At 48.4% G+C, this 7,229-nt stretch overlaps 1 long non-coding RNA gene across 1 annotated transcript; it reads left to right on the top strand.

Annotated features, from left to right (window-relative positions):
- The first annotated feature begins 5,408 nt into the window (after positions 1-5,408).
- LOC135826080 (uncharacterized) lies at positions 5,409-7,154 on the top strand. Its single transcript, XR_010555208.1, has 2 exons — positions 5,409-5,708; positions 6,353-7,154. It is a non-coding gene; the product is annotated as an uncharacterized LOC135826080 (long non-coding RNA).
- Positions 7,155-7,229: the final 75 nt, after the last annotated feature.

The raw sequence follows: 7,229 nt of genomic DNA, 5'->3' as shown, positions 1-7,229 counted from the left end.
CAACGCTCTGAGGGGAGCTACCCCTGCATTTTGCAAACCTGGCTGTAAACATCCAAGCCCCAAGGGGAACTGCCCCTGCATTTAGCCAACATAGTGGTAAACATCCAAAGTTTCAAGGAGTGCTGCCCCTGCATTTTGTCCGCACAGCTGTAAACTAGTTTTAAAAGCTCCAAGGGGAGCTGCCCCTGCATTTTGCAAACATAGCTGTAAACATCCAAAGCTCCAAGGGGAGCTGTCCCTGCATTTTGTCGCGTAGCTGTCAACTAGCTAAAGCTCCAAGGAGAGCTACCCCTGCATTTTGCAAACGTGGCCGTAAACATACCCAGCTCCAAGCCCTTTTTTTGTTTCTTCCTCGCAAACATAGCTGTAAACATACCACGCACTAAGGGGAGCTGCCCCTGCTTTCTGCAAGCATCGCTGTAAACGATTACATACAAGGCTCGGAGGGGAGTTGCCCCTGCTTTTTGCAAACATAACTGTACCAGGCCCCAAGGGGAGCTGCCCCTGAATCTTGCAAACATAGCTGTAAACATACAAAGCTCAAAGGGGAGCGGCCCCTGCGTTTTGCAAACATAGCCGCAGCGCCGGGCATAACGCCACCCAGGCGAGGCGCGCTGCCCCTGCCTTGACCAATGCCGCCGCAAACAACACGCGCAAAGGGGCGCTGCCCCTGCATTTGCTCGCATAGCCGCCGTATCAGACCGCCGGGTCAGCCGCCATATCAGACCGCTGGGTCAGCCGCCATATCAGACCGCTGGGTCAGCCGCCATATCAGACCGCCGGGTCAGTTACCATATCGGACCCCGGGGCCAACTGCCATGTCGGGCCGCCGGGTCAACCGCCGCATGGGCTAGGGGCACTGCCCCTGCCTCTGCCGCCGCCACAAACAGAGCTCAAAAGGGAACCACCCCTGCATTTGCTCGCAACGCCGCCGTATCAGGCCGCCGGGTATTCCGCCACATGGGCGATTACGTAGGGGAATCGCCCCTGCCTCCGCTAGTACAACTGAATAAGCAGCATGGGCCAATCGCCCTGCCCGCCGGGTGCGCATAATGTGTGAGTGTGTGTGTGTGTAATGCACATACGCGTGTCTGCAATATGCCCTGCGCGGTCGTGACGGATTAATCCGTCGCACCTCGGGTAAAGTGTTAATTACTGAAAGTAAAACAAGGTCGCCAGCCCGCCAACACCGGCACGTACTGCCGACTCGCCGTGGTATCTAAACAACAATGGCAACAGCGACGACAGCCGCAAGGAAAAAGATAACAGCTTGCCATGTCCAAACAAAGCCCCAAAACAGCAAAGTAGACCCCACATGCTGAGACTTGGTGTAATGCCGCCTAGTACGAGTAGGAAGGGGAGGGGAGCGACAGCACTTAGAGGCGAAGCAGGGTGAGGGATGGAGGAGAGGAGGATAAAGAGAGAGAGAGAGAGAGAGAGTATGTGTGTGTGTGTATGTATGTATGTATGTATGTATGTATGTATGTATGTATGTATGTATGCGTGTGCGAGGGTGTGTGTGTGCTTGCGTGCTTACCCACGTGTGCTGAGAGAGATAGACTACACAGCGAATGAAAAAGGAGGCACGCATTGGTTGAGAAGAAGTTCAGCCGGTTTGCTGCCATGATTAGTTGCACCCGCATAGCATGAGTTCGGGACTAAGCCGAGTCCAGCAGCTGGATTAGGGAGCCGATGAGAGGAAATGGACTAATCGTCCGCGTGAAAGAGCGTCCGCAGCGGAGTTGTCCGTGACCGTAATATGGGTAGTCAGCGAGATAAAGCCTTGTGTTCTGCTACCATGCGGGGGCTGAAGTGGGCTAGTTCCGTCACGGTTGGATTTCGGCAAGTCCCGGATTTCAGACTGCTCCAACTGCCTTTTTGTCGCCGTGCAGTATGAATTTCTTGTCGGACTACTTAGGGCCCCAGAGGGCGTAAGCTCGTGTTGCAAGGCGCGATGGTTCTGAAAGTCTGCCAGGCCTCGACCCAGTAGATTAGAGATTCAGTTTTTCTCTTGCCAGAAGAGGAGCCGCCAATGACAATTCCACTCAGTGATTGCCATCGGATTGATCGATTCTAACACGTTTGGCTGCTGGCTGCGTGTGGGCAGGACAGGAAGGAAGCATTGTGGCCAGCTCGACGTATTCCGCACGCTGTATTGTCCTAATCGTCTCCCGTGCGCCAACACATGCGCCGGCCGGCATCATGGCGCCTCCAAGGAACTCAACTAAACTGGTCATACACGACAGTGTCCATGCCTGCATTTTCGGCCGGCATGCTCATCGCCCGAGGCTTGTTGGTCAGGGCCGACGCTGCCGTCGCCGCGGTCTCAAACGAGGAATACCAGCGATCCGCTGCTGAGTAGGATCCATGCTCAGGTACGGGTATAAACCATGTAAACCAACTAGCTTTAGAGCAAACGAGAGCAAAAAAATTCTGGCCTTCTGCAAGCAATAGCAAGTAATGAGTGACGGCTGTGTAAAGTCGCACAACCATGCAGTCGACCGGATGATGGTGAGTGTCCGGCACACATCTTGCTCTGCTGCTCCACCTGCGCATACCTGATACGGTGGTGCGCTTACGGGCGGGCTGCCTGGGCCCCAGATGCCTCCTTGATGCGCCACGGAGTGCCGTTGAAGCACCTGTATCACTTCGGTGATCCAAATGCGAATGCAGCCTTGCCGGTCGCCCGCCGGCCTGCCGCCTACGCGACCAGCCTGAGACTGGCCCTGCCGCATTTGGCGCTTCTAAACGCTGCGATCCGGTAGACAGCTCACTGGGCTGCCAAATACGTGACTGGCTTGAGGACAGTTCCATACTGGGCAGGGCGCCCAGCTCAGGTCGCACGCCGTGGCGGCGTGAGCTGGGCGCGGTGAGGGTTGGTGATAACTACAGTTTCCTCCTTCCTCCTCCGGAAACTTCCATTAACCCTTTCGGCACGAACGTTATTATTAAGCTGCATTGTAAGCCTCTAATCCAATCAGAGAGACTAGTGCACTGAAAATGACTATAGGCACACTCATATCACAAACACGGCAACAAATAAATAATAAATTATTCGAGAACGTTTTCACCTGACAGTTATCAATGGAAACTCGCGACAGAAGATAATATCAATTAATGAGCCGCAATCAGGGAAAACGACCCTTAGAGGTTTCGTAATTTTTTCAAGAAAAAGGTCGATTTGTGACGTTGAACGATTTTTTGATCGCGCTGCGAACAGCACGACGAGTTCTTCTCGAGCTCCTTGCTTGAAGTAATTTATTTTGAAGTTGAAGTGGTGTCGAGTTGCGACTCGAGTGTTCCTTGATCTTGTTGCGATGGCTGCGGACGCCAGAGCTGTTCGCCGAGCACACGCGGCTCTCATTGTGTACAGCTAGCTAGAGCCTGGTGGGGAGCAGATGCTGAAGTAGCCGCTGAAGAGTGAGGATGAGACGTTCTTTGGTTCCGACATCCATGTCGACAGCGAGGCGGAATCGCAGCCGTCATGTCCTGCTCAAGGTGGCCGATGACTCGTCAGAGTCGGAAGATGAACAGTCGTCACCTGAAATAAATAATTTTGAGTCTGGGGCTAGTGACGGCAGCGACGCCATGTCTTCAGTTGCTGAGGAAGAAATGGAAGATTAGATTGTGGAACGACTCCACGCAGGATGCAGCTGCGAATATGTCGATCATGTCTCCGCACTCTTCAGCTATTCTTTGCCATTCTAGCTACCTACTGCACTGTTTCAAAGGTAGTCAAGAGCCCACCAACCTTAGAATGCTGAATATTTATTGTACACATGCATCGTACACATAAATTGCATCAATTAGGAGTACATCTTGTATATTGGTGTATAAACACGTTTTAAATCGGAATATTGAACTTTTTCTCAGCTGAGGTCCTTCAGGAGATGCGTTTCAACAAATTTCTAACCAAAAGGAGTTTTGAAATTTTTTGCCCTGAGGGCTGTTTTCGCTGGTTGAGGCCCAAATAGTAATAGGATTTATAAGCTATTCATTGCAAGTTATTGATAGCCATGATTGTGATCAGAGTGCCCTATAATTTAATTCATCCCATTATGATTATTGTATCCACGTCGGCTTTTGAGCGAAGATAGGGATCAAACATTGTGGGAAGTAATAGTAGACAAGTAGATGCCGACATACCACCTGGTCCCATCGCTGAAATGGTTATTACATTGAACATGACCAGCAGGGCCCTATTTCGAGTCTTGGTGGGGTTGTCATTTGTCTCTTGGCAGGCAGTTCACTTCCCTGACACGTTCACATGTTCATGAGCTTGAGGAAGTTAAAAAGGCAAAGTATGAAGAAATTTACTGAAACCACCAGACCTCGAACCACGGATCCAAGCGTACGTCCAGCGATGCTGCAAAACGTCAATATAGCGTTGTCGTCATCCCAGAAGCGACCGTTCGACATTTCCCAAAGGACTTATTAACACACGCCACCGTCAAATCTACACAGCCTGTCTAGAAATACTGAGATGGTGGGAGCAGGATGTACACTGAATTGAAATTGCCTAATACGCGGAAAACTACACGAGAAGATTCAACTAGCACAGTCTTAGACTGCTGAACTGGCTTTAACAAGAAACGACGCATGACTTTCCGCTTTGAAGATACCCTCTGTGTTCGTTACCCTAAACGACAGCTGTGTGCCTTCTACCGAACCAGAACCTGTATCCTGTGTAGATGATTTTGATGAAGCTCAAAGCGGTAGTGATGTAGATTCCAGTGGAGCGTGAGCTACACTGCCTGATCGCTTCACTGGTAAACAGCTGGTTTCCATGGGCTGAATGACAAAGCCAGTCTTCAATGGAGTGGAGGTGACAACCTGTGTAGCTAGGGATGAGATACTTCTATTCTTTGCCATTTTAATGTCACGGCTGCTAGGGAGGGTTGATGTATTGTAGTCTTTCAGAACATGAAAGTAGGCATGGCTGCATACGAACGGAACACATGCACCTCAGTGTACGCGTGTATATAGTTGAACTGAACGTCGCCATGACGTTGGGTTAGTTTCTTACAAAGGAGCACCGGTACGATAACACTGCACATGTGAAATGAATATAGTACGTTCACATCCTTTTTCGGTTTGCTTGACTTCCCGAAGCGGGAAAAACCTGGAGACTTAAACCCCAACATAATGTCTAGTGATCGCCGTGATTCCGGTGCGCGTGTGTTAGTCTTGCGTGTATCTCGCGTGATAACTTCAGTTCTGTCCAGATAAATCCGATGACATGGATAAAGAAGCGCTGCTTCCCATAGGTGCAGAGTGGCATCTTATGTGTTGCTAGAGTCGCCTTGCCACCGGCCCTAGCATACTCATGTGCACGCAATTTCTCTGAGTGTATCATACACATCTACTGCATAGCTTCCGAGTACGCACAACACCTTTGAACAACATTTTGCTCAAGAATAGATGTGTCAAAGAAAGCCTTGATTGTGGCCCGTACCTAATGAGAACCCTAATCATGTAAACGATATGTCTCTGCAAATTATACCTGTAGAGTATGCATTTTGAAGGTTGAGTTGAAGCCTTTGGTGACTGCTGCAAGAAGATCGAGTCGGCCTTGTATAACCTGTAGCGTCTCCGCTGATGTTAGATTGTATCTTCAACTTCAGAAATAATGGCTCTTACGTTATTTTCAGTGCTTCTGTGGTTAGTTCTCCTAGCGCCCCTCAATGCGAAGCCTAGCCCTAGACGAGGTAGGCAAATTTGGTTATTTCCACATTGTTTAGGGCGTCAAATGATTTTGAATGACGGTGGAATGAAATGCAGAGCAGACCTATGTTCCACTTTTACCATGTTCTTTAGGTTTCTAATGGTGCGCGAGCTCGCATATGAGCAGTTGGTTAGTTTAGTACTATGCTAAATAAGTGGATGCTCTCATGATGCTGCAAACTAGTGATGCGAATATCAAAATTTAATATAGAACGCTGGGAAAAATTACGCTGCTCAGTTTCTTCATCAACATTATTTTTTAAACGTTTCCAAACTATCATTCGTGCCTTCCCCTTAGGGGGATGTACAGGGGAGCGCACACAATATGTTTTGTAATGCAAATATCAAGTCGCACTCAAATCTGCACCCTCAACAAGCTGTCAGAAGCCGTTGGAAGGAATCAATGTGGCATAACGTGTAATATACAGTGCTCAATAGTACCGTAATGCATGGAACCCGTTTATGACAAATTAGGTTTCGAAGGGTTTTCCTGTCCAGAATTTTCTTCTACATTCCCAAGCCACGCACTTTGGTTGGAGTGCTGCTTGCCACCTCTGTGGGTAGTCAGAGATTCAAAGCTAGACGAGTGCTGTATTCATGGTTTTCGTTTGTGCTCTCTGTTTTCCAGACACAAAGGCGGTGTGTATTACGTCTTCTCCGAACATGAGCACGGTTCTGGGCGTTGGTATTGGGGGAGTGGTGGTGGGTGCTATTGGGGCGGCAGTAATCCTCAGACGTTTCCATCGAATCAGGCACAACCATCGTGAGCAACAGGGAGAGTCAGGAGATTCGGAGGGAAGCAATTTCGAACTTGTTGATAACACTCCGGAGAGTAAGGATGGCAACGGGGAATATAAAATATGTGAGCTAGCTGGATTTGGCGAGTATGACTCTATGCACATGCCTGGCAAGAAGGTCACACCTAACGAGACTAGAGTTGGCGGCTAAGCAGAATCAGAGGAACAATATTCCTAGGTTAGTTAACAAAAATTTGTCATATTGCCAACATTCACTCCTATCCTATTTGCAAAACGTAGATGAATTGTCATTTGTCATTTAATACTGTCATTACTATAAACCGCTAACGAAGGTACCTGGAAAGCCTTTTGTGGCTCGTTTTATCATGAAGCCTCATCAGGCCAAGTATTTAGGGTGTTTTCCGAATCTATATAATTCAAAGTCATTTTCAATATTTTATTGTACCTCATATAATCCATTCTCCCGGAAATGGATTACGATTCATGGCTGTTTCTGCATACTGAATATCCATACAAATCCTTTTGAAGTATTTTGTAACCGTTCGTAGTCTTTCTTTGCTTGACAATGTATCTGGAAATTGCGATGATACCGAGGCATATTTATTACTTTGCTTATTCATGCACATGGATTGATTTCACATTATGTTTTTGATGATTAAATGTTGGAGGTTATGAATCATAGAATGAGACGAAAGAGCCAGAATACAACAGCATTGACCAGACAGAACCTTCGTTTGGAGATACGCA

Source organism: Sycon ciliatum, chromosome 10 (assembly GCF_964019385.1).
Source record: "Sycon ciliatum chromosome 10, ocSycCili1.1, whole genome shotgun sequence".
In the NCBI taxonomy this organism is placed as follows: domain Eukaryota; kingdom Metazoa; phylum Porifera; class Calcarea; order Leucosolenida; family Sycettidae; genus Sycon; species Sycon ciliatum.
The sequence above is the reverse complement of the archived record's forward strand: the minus strand, read 5'-3'. Positions and strand labels throughout refer to the sequence as shown.